Here is an 18854-nt window from a genome sequence, read left to right on the forward strand (position 1 = left end):
CCTCATTGGTCTAGCTGTGAGGTGTTTACAAGTGGTGACCCCGACGTGATAGGAAGTATCTGGAGTGTTCCCTGAAGTTTCTGCTGGTGTTTTTCATCCCGGCGTGATACCCTTCACTGTGGGTATCTCGCATTTTCTTCTCTGGTTTCCCGATCCTTGGTGTGGTGAGTGACAAAATTCTCTTGTATATTAGCCTGTGCTAGGGAGAGTTTTTAGCCACTGTGCAGGGGATCGACATATCCCAGACAGGCCTGGGACCGTAGAAACCAGGCATTTTCCATATTACTACCCTTTGGGGAATTCATGAACAGGGAAAGAAAGAAGCTTAGGCTGGCATGTTTTTATGAAATGTGTTGTGATAATACGGCGGAATGCGTTCTAGAACAAACTAGCCTATAGCAGTAGATGGTTGCGTTTGTGTACGGAAATGTAAACGTTTGTAGAAAGAAAGGGAGTTTTGATGCAAGGCGCTTACTACTGTTTCTGCGCAGAGGCGCAGAAAACCTTGCTCAAACTCAGGAGAAATGAGGCACTGGTGAAAAGCCAGTGAATTTTGAAGGTGAACAGAATGGAGTATGAAATATTAAAAAGCAATAGAAGGTGAACAGTGAGAAAGTTTATAGCTGCCAGTAAGCGTGTGCAATCACAGAATGCACACGCGAAGAAGTTTGAACTTTGCTAGGGGGCTAACCCAGGAAAAGTGGCAAGCTTCTTATTATATTTAAATTAAATAATATTAAAACACTGCTGAATGCTGAATCAGGTGCATAACCTCGGCTTCAAAGTTCCGGCCCTGAAAGCAGAGTCTGTGCTGATCCTTAAACCCAGGTATGGCCCTGCGGCAGTACACACGTCTCAAGACCTCTGACAGTGCAGACTGCAGCTGCACCAAGTTTTGAAACTGTTCGTATCTGTCCGGAGGAAACCATACTTTAAGTCTCAGAGATCGAGGCCGGTACCAGTGTAGTCACTGAACCTCTGAGTACCGTGCCCGATGTAATGTCACAGGACCGCTGAGTGCCACGGCAAATGCAAGTCTCCATCCCTCTGAAAGTGTAGCCGCAGGCTACAACAAGGGTGGCGACCATCTGGAATTTGCCATATGTGGGACTCATGTCTAAAGACCTCTGAGACTGGTGAAAAGGTATCAGGACACAGAACTTCTGAATTTCTGAGGTGCTGGAACCAGGGTCCTTGGCCTGTGTCATCTGTCTCAGTAACCAGTGGTGTACTATTAATTCAATAAATAGGTGAAGATTTAGGAAACAGTTGAGATAAGCCAGTGTAGAAGATAAAGTTCCAACATGGCCTATAACCAACAAAAAATAGACTTTGGCCTATTATAAATAAAAGAACCATTAGCCTAGAGCTAAATTAAGTTATATAGGCATAGGTGTACCACCATTCACCTTTCTTTAGAAAGCTCATTTTCAAAAAAGTGTAGTGAATTCTGGTGTACCCTATTGTTTTCATCTGAGTTTTGTTCTATGTGTCTTAGCAACACAAGGATGAAACCAGAGTATTTAAATTAATAATATTAACTACTAATATATTAATTATTAATGCCTGCCTGTGCACGCCATTTAGAAACTGTTAGAATTCACTAACAGACCTATTTGGGTGCCAATTAAATTAGCTAAGGCATGTCAGATACTAGAGATCTAATGGTATTTTTGTGTGAATTTCACCATAGCACAAAATATACGTTAGAATCTTTAGCAAACCGTTGATAAGCCAGTCAAATGCCATAAATGAACATAAGGTCATCAAGCTTAAACTCAGCTAATAAGGGCCAGTATCATATGTGCCTGCAATGAAAATTATTTAAGGAAGAAGTCTTCCAAACTACATATCTCAAATAAATAAATAAATAAATAAGGAGAAGAAGCACTTACTCCTAGGTTTACATCAAATTTGTCTTTTAGCAGTAAAATGTTGAAAGGGGGGTCATTTTTTGGCAAGGACTGGCTTACTGGTCTCACTTTATTCTACTTTTCTACATTTTCTCTCCTTAGATCTCCTCCTTCTTTTTCATTTACTGTTCCTCCTCCTCCTTTCTCCCTTCTCCCCATCTGTCTGTCTTGTTCTGTTCCCCCCCCCCCCCTTCTCTGTCAGTTGTTGAATATTTAAGGAGCAGTAAACCTACACTCCCAAGACAGTATCTGATTTTCTTTTTGTTTTTTCATCTTTTTATTTTTTGTCAGTTGTGGTTTAAACCCCGGATTATACAAACAGTAACCCTACATAGATGTTCTCTTCTTTGCACTACTACAGGCAAAGAGTTTCACACCTCATGGTTAGGGGGATTTGTAGGTCCTTTCTGGAAGAATGTTTTAGAAATATGTGAAATTTTCTTAATATTTATGGAATTTCTGTTAATGTTAATGACAAGTTTCACATTCATTTTAAAATATATCTGTCACAGACTTCAGGATGCTACAACCCCCGAACACTACTTGTCTTATATGTCTTAAATTATGATTTTTGTGTTTTTCTTTATTTTTATACTGTATGTTTATTATCATTGTTCTTTATTTTCCATAACCATTGTATCACTTTCAATACCCATCCATACAAAATGTATTGGGTTTTGTCTCCTTTCTTTTTAATTTCCCAAATCCAGTTTATCCAAAATTACAAAGGATATTACCATGAGAAGGACAAAAAACATATTTACCACAAAATGCAGTTGTCATGAAAACTCCGAACTACCTCATTCATATATACCATGTCTCACAAACCTTTTTCCCCATAATCCCACCAAGTTTATTAAGGGTCAACCTCCGCACAGCCCCGTGGATGTCAACCTTAAGTACAGCTTCTCCAAGACTTTGCTTCGATAGATTCAATCGAGAGGACACCTCCTGGTACAAAGTTCCTACGTCACTGTCAGCTGTCTTGTGAGTTTTCCTGTGCTTAAGAACACGGCGGGCCCCGACTGATGGAATGGACTTAGTGCAACAGGTCATCTGGGGCACAAAAGTTCCCATCTTCACTCCAACATCTCATCCTTTCCCTACCATACACACCTCAACCTACACAACCCTTGATATCAGCCTTCCCGGTTATTCCCACCATCAGCCCTACGACCCTGGACCTTCGGCGCCAACCATTTGGGAAAGTGTCCATGACCCCTTGGGAGGACGTTCTGAAGTGTCCCCCATTGGGCCAGAGGGGGGAGCTGTAAGAGGGAAATTAAACTGGGACCCAGAAAAGGCTGACATTTGAACGAGCCAGCATGCTGGGACGCAGCGTGTACTTCAAAGGACCCGAGAGCCTTGTGGTAAAACAATAAGTCACTCGGACTTCCTCTGAATGGGCAGGCCATTTGGCTTTCTGGAATGTTACCACCTGGACACAACCAAGATAAGGGGAACTAGTCTCTTTGTCTGTGGTTGTGGGTGTGGGTGTTTTGGGGTCGTAAAGGGTGAAGCGACCGGCACCTGGTGGGGGCACTACACGGGACAGTATGGTACAGTATGGTACAGATACTGCCCACATATGGACCCCTCTGACATTACACTTTGTATTTCTTTTCTGGATCTGGACTATAAACCATCTGTATATCTTATTTACAAATCCCGGAAAACCTTACAAACCATGCACATGTGTTCATTGTATTATTGTATTATGCCTTATGTAATAATAACATGGATTGCGTGTACAATGGTTAAACAGAAGGGTATTTTCATGACAACTGCACCATAATATTACATCCACTTGGCATGTTTGGTATGTACATGTTCACAATAATTCAAGCCCTTGAATGAAATATGTTTCATACCAAATAGAATTTGAAAAAACATAGTTTCAATAACTCAGGAAAAACCTAACACAATGGAATGTCCTCTCTGGTAATCATCTCCTTTTCCCCATTTCCCCACCAATTGTTTTAACAACCGCCTCCAAATGGTGGGGGCCGGAATTCGAGATTTATGATTCAGCCAGGTTAATTTATGGTAATGCCTAGACCAAACGCGGGATTTGGCTTAAAAGGAAGGGAGACAAAGCAATCGAGGAAGATCGTAATCGACTTCCCACCGTGCACGTACTATGTGCGCTGTGTGTAGACAGACAAGGAAGATCGTAATCGACTTCCCTCAGTGCACATACTAGGCTATGTGTTCTGTGTAGAGATAGCCATGGAAGATCGTAAACGACTTCCCCACGTTACACATAATCTGTGTGGTGTGTGTAGATTCACAAGGAAGATCGTAATCGACTTCCCTCAGTGCACATACTAGGCTATGTGTTCTGTGTAGAGATAGCCATGGAAGATCGCAATCGACTTCCCGCACTGCGCATACTCGATGTTCTGTGTGTAGCTAAACAGGCTGGTAAGAACTCTTTTACTCTGTATTTCTGTTTTTAACCTTTATAATTGATTTTGGAATTGAAGATAATAACCTACCTGCCTGTTCAATAAACTCTTATTTTTAACTTGCGTGGTCTTCATGACTCTAATCCATTTTATCTTCTTTTCAGCCGAAATTCCGTTTAAATACTCAGGGGGGCAATTCTGACTAGGACCTACTGATCAGGGGTCTAGTACAGTAAACGTCTGTAGTGGGGTCTTCAAGTTAGATAGGTGACCACGATCTGCCTGTTAAGGGATTGGTGGTATTGGTTCTGGTGTTTTGGCTTAAGAGAACCCATGGGCGTAGTACGCCGGTTCTTGTCAAATTCGCCTTAAGGAGCCCGATAGATACGCACCGTCCTGGGCTCATAACTGTCGATGCACTATCCATGTAAGCCAGGCATGGAAGGCATGTATTATGGTGGTCAGCCTCCTACCCTCTGGATTCCTCGCCGAACTGAGATTTAACAATAATGCTAAAGCCCGGGAGCATATATTGAGGAATGATGGCACAAGATAGAGTCGAGTGTAACCACTCCCAAGTTCCACGTATAGTTAAACCCAAATTTTAAATTATCATGTAAAATGGAGTCAGATTAACACGAGAGTAAAACATAGTAACTGTTACGCTTTCTTGCTGTAGTCACGGATAGATCGGGTGTGTTGTTCCGCGTATTTGTGAATATTCTGATGCTCCCATTGGAATATTGACAGTCCGGCGACAGATCTGATATATCTCTGATGACAACATAGCCCCGTTTACGAACGGAGAGTAACCTGAATGCTACTGATCCGTTTCAGGCCAGTTTTAAGCGGGATATGAAGCAGCGCCTTCATATCTAACCCGTGGCAACGGAACCAGTACATTCTTAATTATAATTGTGCCCTGTTCTTACGAACAGAGGAAAATAACTAACATCTCCGGTTTTGAATCACACCAGCCAAGGGAGAACACGCGATACCTTCCCCTCCAGCTACAAACCCTCATTGGTCTAGCTGTGAGGTGTTTACAACTTTACTAAATAACAAACAGGGAACAAACAAAAGGCCACGAGGGGCAAAACCACAAACACAAAAAGATTCTTAACCCTCCTGTTATGTTGTGGGTCAAATTGACCCTTTTCAAAGTTTGAAAATCTAGGAAAAATATTAAAAAGTATTTTTTCAGTATGAAACTTCTTCTACTGGCCTTAATTAGTGTAATCAACATATAAAATGAAAATGTTTCATTTATTGTATTTGCAACCCCCCCCCCTGCATGTTTATATCACAGAGATACTGTTCGGGGTCAATTTGACCCGGCAGTGAAAGTGGAGGCTAAAAGGGGTCAGAAGTGTCAAATTTAGACTATTTCTTTCTTTGCAAATGTGAGACATAAGGTATTTCCTACTCCCTCCCACCATATTTCACCCCAATCACACACACACACAAACACGCACACCCGCACGCACACACACAATATATTTCACCCCAATGACACACACACACACCCTCATGCACGCACGCACGCGCACACACACACTCGCATGCACGCACACACACACACACAGACACACACACCCGCACGCGCGCACACACACACACACTCAGACACACACACCCGCATGCACGCACACACACACACACACTCAGACACACACACCCGCATGCACGCACACACACACCCGCACGCGCGCACACACACAGACACACACACCCGCATGCACGCACGCACGCACACACACCCGCACATACACAGACACACACACCTGCATGCACGCACACACACAGACACACACACACGCAACATATTTCACGCCAATCTAACACAGACATACATCCACACATACACACAAACACTTTCTCCCTATTCTCCCTACCTGAACTGTAAAGTGCAAGAAAGTGCAGATATTACGATGATTTTGACGGGAACCTTTTATTTTCCCACGGGAAAACTCCGCCCACATTCAGCGTACACTCAGCGGGGGAGGGGTGAAACATACAAAAGGGTCTCTGCATGGGAGTCCTACCAACATTACACTCTGCAGCTACATACAGTACACTCACTGTCAGAGCTTGACAAAATGAGCAACACAAGAAAAATGATGACACCCCTGGAGGCTCTGGAACACATCCTTGATCACGACAGTGAAATAGATGAGGATGTGTCTGAAGATGAAGACCATCTTGAGGTCAATTCTGATTATGACGATTCTGATTATGAACCATCAGATGAAGAAATTGCTATTCCTATTCCTCCAAGCAAGAAATTCATGTCAAAAAATGGTGAAATACAGTGGTCCTCATCCCCCAATATACATCAGGCAACACTGTCTGCAGAAAACATAATAAAGACAGTGCCAGGGCCCACCAGGATGGCAGTGACTCGTGTCACAGACATCAAGTCAGCTTTTGAGCTGGTTATTCCCAATTCAATGCAGAAAATCATTCTAGAAATGACTAATCTAGAAGGGAGGCATGTTTTTGGGGAGAAGTGGAAGGAGTTGGATAAAACGCACTTACATGCATATTTGGGGCTCCTCATCCTGGCTGGGGTCTATAAGTCAAAGGATGAATCGACAGCCAGCCTGTGGAATGCAGAGACAGGCAGGGCCATATTTTGAGCCACCATGTCTCTGGAGACTTTTCATATTTTCTCCAGAGTAATCCGATTTGATAATCGGGAGACAAGAGCTGGCAGACGGGAGAGAGACAAGCTGGCAGCTATTAGGACAGTGTGGGACAAGTGGGTAGAGCGGCTTCCACTACTCTATAACCCAGGTCCTAATGTCACAGTGGATGAAAGGCTGGTGGCATTCAGAGGTCGCTGCCCATTTAGGCAATACATGCCTTCCAAACCGGCAAAATATGGCATAAAAATCTGGGCAGCATGCGATGCAAACTTCAGCTATGCATTGAACATGCAGGTTTACACCGGAAAGCCGGTTGGAGGAGCCCCAGAGAAGAATCAGGGCATGAGGGTTGTGCTCGACATGGCACAGGGTCTCAGGGGTCACAACATAATGTGACAATTTTTTCACATCCTACAACCTGGGTCAGGAGCTTCTAAAGAGAAAGCTCACAATGGTCGGAACTGAAAAAACAGAACTGAGCTCCCTGCTGAACTTTTGGTGATCAAGAATAGGGCCTCTCAATCGTCCAAGTTCTTTTTCACAGACACCACAGCCCTAGTGTCTTACTGCCCCAAAAAGGGAAAAAATGTTGTGCTCATGAGCACTCTTCATAAAAATGCTGAAATCAGCACCAGAGAGGACCAGAAACCAAATATAATCCTTGATTACAATGCCACCAATGGGGGGGTGGACAACTTGGACAAAGTAACTGGGTCCTACAGCACCAAGCGGATGACTGCACGCTGGCCTTTAGTCATTTTTTTTAACATTATTGATGTATCGGCCTACAATGCGTTCGTCATCTGGGCAGAGATTTTTCCTGAGCGGAATGTGTCGAAGCTACACAAGAGGCGCATCTTCCTCGAGGAGCTGGGGAGGGCACTCGTGGTCCCGCACATAGAACGGAGGCAGCACATGCCAAGGACCCCCGCCGCTGCAGCCACAATGAAGGAGATCCAGGAGAGGGCTGCACATAGTACACCAGTGCCTGAGGTAAGTAAGTGTGTGTGTGTGTGTGCGTGTCAGGGGATCGGGATCAGCAAAAAGACATAGTAAAGTAATCATCATCCTCATCTTTCTAGGTTGCTGCTGGGGGAAAAAGGAAGAGGAAGAGGTGCCATGCGTGCAAGCCGTCTGATGACATCAAGACGAGCACGACATGTGCGACATGTGCAAAATTCATTTGCACAAAGCACACCGTGATGACATGTCACTCGTGTGCTGTGTAGACACACAGATGCACACACACATACACACGCGCACACACACATACACATACACACACGCCTCATTCATATTGCCCATCTCTTGTTCATTTTTGTTCATTTCTGGTTCTAAACATTGTAAATATTGCATAAATAAAGTTTTCTTTTAATAAAACTCCTTATGACTCATTTGGCTTGATTTTAAGTTAACAGGTCAATTTAACCCTGAACAGAAGAGGTGCCTCATCTCTATTTATCAACATCACCACATGAAAAAAAAAGTTTAAAAATGTAAAACAAATTTTTGAAGATGAAATGTTATGTAAAACTAGGTTTTTCCAATGTACAGAAAAAAAAGTTTGAACATGTATTTTTTATGAAAAACGAGTGAATTATCCTAATAAAACCATGATCTGTGAGAGGTGAATAACACCATTGCACTAAATATTGATTCAATTGTTAGTAATGAGGTACCCAAACAATGTTTATTAGGATTTTTTGGTTTCTGACAACTTTTGGATGTTTAAACATGCCCCGGGTCAAATTGACCCAGGAACATTTTTGATGTTCCTAAAAAATGAACAGAACAGGAGGGTTAAGAACTGAAAAAAAACAGAACAGACCACAGGCAGGGCGGAACACAGGCAGGACAGAATACGGGCAGAACAGAATACGGGCAGGCGGAACACACACAAGCAGGAACGCAGGCAGAAACACAAACAGAAACACAAGGAACCAGCATCTGAGTCAGGCAAACCAAGAACTTAAATAGACAGGGGTAACAAGACACAGGTAAACTCAAAGAACAATCAAACCAGAAAAGGAGGGGATAACAAGACACAGGTGGGAACAATTATAGAATAATTAAAACCAATAATACAATTAACACAGGGAGGGAGAACGAATTGAAACACAAAACTGAAGTGCTGCCATCTGGCGGTCAAAAGGGGAAAAACAGAAACAGAAAATACAGAACCATGACAAGGTGGGTGGCTGGCTGGCTGCTGACGGGGGTGGGTAGGTAGCTGGATGGCTGCTGACGGGGGTGGGTGGGTGGCTGGCTGCTGAGAGGAGTGGATTGCTGGTTGCTGAGGGGGCTGGCTGGCAATGAGGCTCTATATTGGAGCTCCCTGCCCTGTAACCAATGAATGGGGCAAGAAAGCCCATGGCAGCCATGTACCTCCATGGCTGTTGATGGACTCCTGCAGCCCCACTCCAGATTAACTCCCTTTCCTTTTTCTTCCCTTCAAGTAGCTGTCCCTGAGGTTTTTCCACCTGCGTCTGCCAACCTCCTCTGATAAAAGTAAAACAATGAAAATAATTAAGGGATGTTTTATATTGACTAGCCTATAAAGTAACTACTATTGGTGGTTGAATGTAACTGTTCCTTTTGTTAGATTGTACTACAATTACTTCCCCACAATACTTGCATTATTTTGTCATGCAATTGTTCTAATCAATAATCACACTGAGGTAGCCTACAATGGCAGGCAACATTATTAGTTTTATGGTCACCTTGACTTCAATTAGCATAAGTTTCTCTCACAACTAGATCAGTCTCTGCATCCAATAAACGTTACTGTTCAGAATTACCAGTTTCTTGGGTAAAATGTGTGTGCTTCTATAATTTATTTATTCCCCCATCCAGGAAAACAAACTTCTAAGGGTTTTCTGCTAATCATTTTTTATTTTACCTGTCAATGAATGGTTCTTCGTTGAACAAAAACGGGCTTTGTTGTTCTGTTGTTTCTTTTAATGACATTGAGACCCTTTAGCCAGCTTAGACACTTACTACTTATTCATTTTTAGGTGAGACTAGACATTAAATGCAGGTTTTACAGTCACACCCATGTTGTTGTATGTATTCCATGGACCACTTAGGAATAATCACACCTGTGTGACCCTTGCGATGGGTGAAGGAACTTATTTTCATATGCCTTGTGCTACAGCTGTGATGCATACAGTATGGGCATATAGAGTTTGTGACACTATGTGCTCTTTGTTTACACAAAACACAAAGGGGTTGCTGGTCATTCAAAAGGATGTAAGTGAATCCTCCCCCCCTAAAATAGTTTTTTAATGGTTATATTTGCTGTTTGAGGAAAATACATTAATTGTATGAAAATGCTATTCAGCTTACTTGCAGTTACATGTTTGTAAATGATTTATGATAATAATACTGATGGTATTTCTGTATATCGTACCGAATCTGTATATCGTATATAGAAATAGGACTCTGAAAACATTATGTGTAAGAGGTCAAGGAAGTTTAGGTTTTTGGTCATGGAAAAGTCAGGGAACTTTATAATTAATTTAGAGTGGAATCCCTGGGGGTTATGTTGGAAGCAAGTGGAGCACCTTGTGGTTATTTTTGTAGGAAACCCTGAAAAGTACAAAACTCAAAAGTGTTGTATAGGAATGGGACATGCCCTGCCAAGCCGTAACTTGCCACCTGCCATTCCCATACTGTTATGCAAATTACTACAGAAATTTGCTGTTCAGGGCACTTTTCTGTAGTATTCACCTGCTTTCACAATTGAACAATGTTTCATCTGTTTGTACAACTGCACTGTTTTACAGAATAAGCTGTTTAAATGTGAATGTAGCAGGGATAGTGCACTGGAGCATTCTAATCTCAAGCTAAGTGAAAGCTTTTGTACTCCACACAGAAATTGAACAGCGCTTCTCAATACTGCTATATTTGCTGTAGGAAGAACAGTGGAATGGGATGCTTCAACACTGGACAGCCACAAGATGGCACACTTCTCCATGAAGCATCACAAAGCAGTTGTTAAAACTGTCATAACTTGGCATACCTTTTGATTCAGATCTTTCCTTTCAATAATTCCGGAAGTAATTTTCAGGTAAAAGGCTTTATTTTTATTTTCAATAAATAAAATCATACATCATTAAAAAAGTTAATTGTCCTTGACAAGTTAGTTTGGTTTTGGTATGTATTCTTCTGAAAAGTGGATGCTAGATAACCAAAACATATGACATCCCTGTCTGTATAAATGTAACAGCTCTTACAGTTCTGCCACATTGTTATATCATGCTTTTTTCTGTTATACGTTTATAGAATGGCAACTTAAGAGAAAATGAGAGGGTTGGTACAGTACTTATGGACATTGTGGAGAGGGGTTCTGACTTGGAGATTAGGGACACTAAATGGTGTTGAAAATCATTTACATGTAGTGTTCTTTTGACTTCAGTCATTTTAAATGGTGTTTAATTTCTTTAATAAATATAAATTTTACTCATCCAATGTGTTTGATTTTTTTTAGGTTAGTATGGTGTTTCATGTTAAATGTGTTCAGCTAGTTTGCTTGCTGTGTTGACATAGCCTTATCTACTGGATGCTGTGATTAATGGAAAAGAAGCCGCTACCTGGTCACAGGCTTTTATTATAAGCACACACCAGATTGGTCTGTATGGTTGGCTTAACTTGGCTATTTGCTTACCTAGGTGCTAAGAAACAAACAAAAGCAACAGTTCTCATCTGCTTGGACATTAGCACACCACACTGCACGATAAGTTATGAAGTGACCGCTCATGAATCTGCTCTGTAATGAATGTACTTGAAATGGCTAATGACCACTGAAATGTCAAAGCTGTTTGGAGTAAAATTTGATTGTGCTGGGCTTAAATATTTTGTGAATAAATTAGCAAAATCCAAAAAACCGTCACATTCATAGGTCTCTCCCCTACTCTACCATGCTGACAATGTCTCCTCTTAAGAATTGGCCATTCTGATTTGTTCCGGAAAGATGCTTTTCACAGATGTTAAAAAACAGTCACAATTACCTTTGCTGCAAGGGCCACCAGCTTTGATAATTTACCTGTAGCAGGTCATAAGCATTCATTTCCATTCTCTCTACCAATATTTTTGTGGACTACTATCAGAATGCCCTAAAATACATATGCATTAACCCAAACATGCTCATTTTAGGGATGCCGCATTTCCCTCGTTTAACAGAGCAACCCTCTGATGCAGCACCTTAGTAAATACGGGTAACGCTATTTGTCTCGTTAGCATCTATAAAATCATAGTAAATCCTCAGTAAATATGGCCCTTGGTGTGAATAGAACTTTAATAATAAAGTTGTTTCAAGAGGCCTCATTTTCTAGAAGTTCCCAAGGCCAAGACCACCCACGTTGCATAATCAACTCTGTGTAAACAGCCTGTCAGCAGGCTTTAAAATTTTATTTCATGTCTTAATCTGTTTATGGAAAAAAAGCTTACCTAAAAGACAATGAATCCAATGCAGTACAATGAAGTACTCTGATACAAAACCAGATACCTTCAAAATATGTCATAGGTGCAAAAGTTCATAAATCAAAGATGTGTATAACAATATGTTGTACAAGGTAAGTAAAAAAAAAAAAAACTCAATTGGAAGTGTCCACAAAATTGCCTATATATGTATATATATATATATGTAGCAGTCTGAGTGCCACCGCTCGGTTAATAGACGAGAGAGAGACGAGAGCTATTTCAGGACGCGAATGCGTCTTTTTATTTCACGGCCGCCACGCGGCTTTCGGTTACGTACAAAAACACAATGTTGTTGCTGACTGTCGGTCAGCACTTCCTCCGTCTCCAGTCCGCCCCTTCTGCCTCCGTAGACCGCCTTTTAAGCGTCCAGGCTCACTGTCGAGGTAATCAGCACATTGTCAATTAATCAAACAATTAAACATCGGTGCTGATTAGTAATCCCCAACAGCTGTGGCGCAGAGTTCCGAGAGCCGCCCCGCCCACTCTCTCTCTGCAGCCAACGCAAAACCACGCCCACCCTACCACAATATATATATATCTTCAAATATATAAAATCAATGTTATTTGTATAGCACTTTTTACAGTGAACTGTCAGAAAGATGCTTTACAGAGTAGCAAGGCAAGAGACAGAGCAAACAGAGAAAACTGCAGGCTGGAACCCCCTAAATAGCAAGCACATGAAATAAATAAAAAAAACTCTCAGTGGGGAGAAAACCCTCAAACAGTTAGACAATTAAATATGTAAATAATTAAGTTTAAAAATTTGGTCCTCTGTCTACATGTTATTCTATGAGAGAACAATGAGTAAATATTATACTATTTGGAATCCTGTATGGAACCTATATAGAAACTAAGCTTAAAAACCTATGCCCGGGCTTATCTTTATGTTCTAGGCTATAAAGTAGGCATTTCTACATGATAAGTGATTGCCATATGACAGTCTCAAATTCTACACTGCCCCAGTTAATAGATGAGTCGGCTCAAGCAGTACTATTCACTAATAGATTCAATTATGGCATTGTGACAAGCACAGAAATGAACATGACATTTTATTTAAAAATAAACGCACCATCTCAAAGAATACAATTAGCTGAAAAATTAGCCTTCATGAAGTCCAGGAAGTGATTTCAGGACTGTAGAAGCTGCCTTCTATTATTTGTGCTCATTTGTAAGAGCATTGTCAACTAGCATTGTTTTTTAAATTTTTTTATTTATTTTGTTTTTTTCCAAAACACACCTGAAGCGCAGTTAAAATTAGCTGTGGTGAAGGTCTTTACTTAAATGCTCATATCTGGATTAGATTATAGTCTCTTTTCACTTTAAAGAAACAAGAGTCAGGTGCAGAATATGACTTAACAAATGTTAAAATGTTTTGAAAAGGTAGAGTACATGAATATCTAAGGAAAGGTTATGGAAAAAAGGCACAGAAAAGAGGACTCGTGCAAAATCTTTCTTTCAGTCTTTCAGAAGATTTCAAGAGATTATCAGTTTAAAAAGAGATAAATATTGTTAAATCTGCTGCCATTAAAAAGGACAATTGGTGGGTGAGATAATGGAGAAGTTGTCTTGTCATCAGTAACATTATGCAGCAGATTATGTGCCATAATCTAGAAATGGGCTTTTATTGTTTATTTCCTTCTTTTCTGATGGAGCATTTTTATGTCCATCATCAGGGCACTGAAAGAGAACTAAGATTAAAGGTTGTGAAGACTGGTGACAAAGCAGACTCCATTTTTATGGAATTCCATGCCAGTGCCATACGTGGGCACAGTGGAAAAGAAAAAACAATGGACGCCATTCCCTGCAGGTACTACTGGCATGGAATGAGCATCGCCATTAATTCACTCATTTTCAATTCCCTTCATAATTTTTTTTTCTAACATTCCTTTATGTTGAGATAAAGGGTAAACATTCACATTCAATTCAATTAATTTAAATTTTTCACATTCAATTCAATTAATTTAAATTTTATTTGTATAGGGCTTTTCACAGAGAACTGTCACAAAAACACTACACAGAGTAGCAAGGCAAGAAACAGAGCAAAAAAGAGCAAACACCAGGCCTGAACCCCTAAATAGCAAGTACAGAAGATAAAAAAAATTCCCAGTTGGGAGAAAAGCATCAAACGGTGGCAAGAGAAGACTCCTGAATGGGAAGAAATCTCAAGAGGAACCCGGATATATTAGGGGAGCCCAACCTCCACTGGCCAGGCTGGTGTAAAGCAGCAGTAGAATGGAACGTAGCAGAAATGCTACAAGGGATCTATCACAGAAAATAAAATGGGTTAAGCAGGTTACAGCTGAGGGGAAAGCTAACAGGAATAATAGAAGATCAAATCGTATAGTTCAGAATGGTGCATTTTATAGGAGCCTGGTAATAGATCTGGAGCTCCAGGCTGTGTCAAGGCATGGGCAGGGAAGGAACAGGGCTGAAGCAATCCATGACCATGGAGCGAAGGACAGGGCCGATGCGATCCCGTGGACTCAGGGCAAGGAAACAGGCTGGAGCAGTCTTTAAACTCAGGGCGAGGTAAGGGGCGGGAGCCCCATGGAAAGAGAAACAGAGAGGATAAAGTTAAGGTCAGCTTGACACTTGATGCTAAGCTACCTAGTGTGTCAACTCCGTAAGGCCAGCTTGACACACAGTGATTTAGATTTCTCTTTGACCGTAAAGGTATCACCCACTTCATTTCCACTTTCTATGCGCTGATGTACAGGTGATATTACAAGTATTACATGGAAGTGGGAAAGAGACTTTGACACTGAATACACTGAGGACGATTGGCAGGAGGCCATTACAAAGCATGGGACCACCTTTACTTCTAATATATTGAGACAAACGCAGTATAATATACTACACCATTTACACATAACGCCTCACATCTTAAGCAATAAAATTTTGTTTAAAAAATGGGATGGATTTTGTTTTGCAGGCATATTGTGTGAAACAAAGTGGGACAGCTGTGAAGCACGACCAGTCTGTCCCACATTCCAACGCTGTCATTACTATGGATGCACTGGAACCTGAGTGCTGAAAAATATCTCAGAGTATATAATGCATATGGTTATGTTCATGTGTGTATGTTCACTATAATATGTGACCCAACCACCATTTCCAATGCGCAGAAATGCCAACAAACTGATCAGAGAACAAATATGGAAGTCACCACCCTGAACATAGCGGTTGGCCATTCCAGGGTTGTCTCTTTTCTTTTGCACATGCTCAGTGCACCACTTTCATTCTGAATGAATGATAGCAGACAGCTGCAAATTGCTACTCAGTTTCTGCACAAGCCAAGTGCTATAAATAAGAGACCCTCTTCACTGACACAAACCTGCACACATAGCCTTTCCAAATACAAGTTAACCTAAACACTATGTCAGTTCACAATGGTCACAACCCAATGAAAACTGTAAATAAGATAGCAGAAATAAAACCGTATCAACATGGTACTGTGTTCAGTCATTCTGTGGTCAATTTCTAAAGTTCCTTCAGAACATCGACTACCTTGGACAACCTGAGTTCATGGACGTTATCGTTGTGAAACACCAAGTCAAAGTCTCTATCTAAAAATATTCACATTTTTTTGCAAGTAAATTAAAATGTATGTTTAAGATCACATTCATAAATTCACACCTCAACACCCTTTTATGCATTCATTATTTTGTTCATTTCAGTTGAATGCCACTAATTCTCCAGACAGCACTACCTACAATGAAAACAATATATATTCCATAACCCATAATTGAAGTTTATTGCTCACACACAGCTGATTGGTACATATGTCCCAAAATAATCTATGTAGGCTTGATACACACACACCACAATTCCACACACCACATACGCAAGCAAGAAAACTGAAACTTCTCCAGACGTCATATTCCTTCCTTGTTAAAGGGACAGTGTAATTATAATATAATATAATATAATATAACAACATCTCTCAGTGTACACATGCACTTGCCCACCTGTCGAGAATATGGTAAAGGCTGACTCATCTGACCATATAACCTTTTTCCCCATGTAGACTAGAGCCTATGTTTTTTGCACCATTGAGCTCTCAAATGTGCATTTGTCTTTGTTATGAGGGGTGTATGACCTGTAACCCTACTATAATATCCCTCTCTGTATAATTGTTAATGGACTGTTCTTGCTGACACAGTCTGATCACGGCCTGCATTGACATTCTCTGTCACCTGAGGAAGAATTGCCCTTCCGTTTTTCTTTACATATCTCACTAATCCATGAGCATCACGGCCATCAAATATGTTCTTTCAACCACAATTTCCAACCCTATTTACTGATGTCTTCCCCATAAATCTAAATGCAGATATCACTTTAGTCATTGTTCCTATCCCTAATAATGAACCCTCTTTCATCCTCAAGACATTTAGATCTTTTTCTTTTGCCATCTTGATCCAAAATCAAGGTCAACTGGGCCTGCTCAGCATTTTCATTCATGCCACTGAGAACTGATGGATAATCACTTAATTGTATCATGCAGTACACCTGTATGGACACATCTTGTTCATTCAGGTTTTTCTATAATTTGTCACCAGTCTATATATTATTTTATACAATTAAATGGCTGCACTGGGCCTGAAACACCCCTTGTCCTGAAACAGGGGTTAAAAAAAGGCATAAAAGTTATCTAAAATTACTTATTTTGAGTATTAGGTAAAAGAGGGATATGTTTCAAATCACTAGTATTAAAATTGGAATGTTTGAAGCTCCAATTTTGTAGCCTATTTAATTTGTGTCCTGAGTTTTGTCAACACTTAGTAAACTGCCAAAATCTTGTGGTTTACTAAATTTCTGAGGGTCCCTTTACTACTTCCTGTTTGTTCCCCATACCATTACCAACACCACTCAGGCTCTGGTAATTTTTTTTATATTCCATGCAAATAATATGGATAACTTCTGTGATCACAGCCATAAAGTGCCAACACTATATTTCATTAGGATTTGTTTGGAATTGAGAATAAATAAAAAAAGATGGATTCCAAGTAATTATAGAGGTAGCTACCAACTGGTGAAAAACAAAATGGCTCCTATTTACAACACAAATTAGCAATGTGGCATTTTGTCAACTCTGTCAGGCGTCAACACCACCACCAAGTTTTCTGTCAAACGGTGGTGACACATTGGGCTCTATTTTCCGGAATCAATGTCGCACAGAGCATGGGCACAGTCATTGGCCCAGTCTTTGGACGTGGCTATTGAACGTTCATATGTTCTCAACCACAGGTGAGGAGGTCTTCAAATACTTTTGTCACACCTTAAAACCTTTTTCTCAAATTCGCCATCATTATAAACATTATCACAATGGCAAAGTTGTAAGGAGAACTAGCTGGCTTTTCAGCTGCACACATTCACTCACTATCAGCACGAGCTTCTCTGGCAGTACGCAGTTAGATTACTTGGGAATGGCAGGACACAATGACACCGATGAGGGCTCATTTGAAAGGTTACAGTCTTGTTTAATTTGTTCTGTAACTTGATTGACTTGAAAGTAAACCGATCGCTGTTAAGATAAGCAAACATCTGTATACAAATGCTACTGTACTAAAGAGAGCATGGTGTGGTCAGATAAACCAGCCACATTCTAAATGGATTCTTGTCGGACTGAGTTGAAAATAGTACCTGACCTAGCTAACAGCGTTAGCTTGAATACGGGCAGAGGCATTTTGGATTACACACAAGCACATAGACAAAGGAGCCAGTATTGTATAAACTGAAAGTGAATGCAATGTAAGTACATTACATATGGACATTTAAAACTTTTTTCTGAATGATCTATTTGGAGATCTGAGGTACTGTTCTGAAATCTGAAAGGGTATAAGATTTTTTCATGCAAAAATTAATGAGACCGGGTAACCGTAGAAAGTAGAAAAACATGTTTTATGGCATGGGTTACTGTGTATTAAGTGATTGGGGGATGGGAGGCTCCTTTTATTTTATTGCTATTTATTGTCCTGAGCACTGATAAGGGAACGAGTGGCATTGTTGACCAGAAAGGTCTGTTGCAGGCCCTGACCTTGAAGTTGGAGCATTAGTGGCCCATTATTTAATGAATTGTGGATATTTGCTTTATTACCGTTCTATATATAACAGTACCTTGAAGTTTTTTTGTTTTTTACAAAATGAACCAGTTTTATGATGATATTATGCTTATTACATATTACATTTATTATGCCAAAAAAAGAGATTGTTGCAAAATATTGCATTAATCATCCAGCTCAGTTTATAAATGCAGTCTATCCATAATTCATGCCAGTACTGCAGCTACAGCCATTAACTACAATCAATTAAAATGAAAAGATTGTTCAAGTTGTGTTTATTGTCATTCTTTTCTTACAGTGATGTGTAAGAAAAAGAACAAAGTACAGTACCCCAGGAACCAC

General features: G+C 40.6%; 1 pseudogene; it reads left to right on the plus strand.

The window, feature by feature from the left end:
- The first annotated feature begins 6438 nt into the window (after positions 1 to 6438).
- On the plus strand, positions 6439 to 8198 carry LOC118234207 (annotated as a pseudogene).
- The last annotated feature ends 10656 nt before the right edge of the window (positions 8199 to 18854 follow it).

The sequence above is a fragment of the Anguilla anguilla genome, chromosome 8 (assembly GCF_013347855.1).
Source record: "Anguilla anguilla isolate fAngAng1 chromosome 8, fAngAng1.pri, whole genome shotgun sequence".
Classification (NCBI taxonomy): Eukaryota; Metazoa; Chordata; class Actinopteri; order Anguilliformes; family Anguillidae; genus Anguilla; species Anguilla anguilla.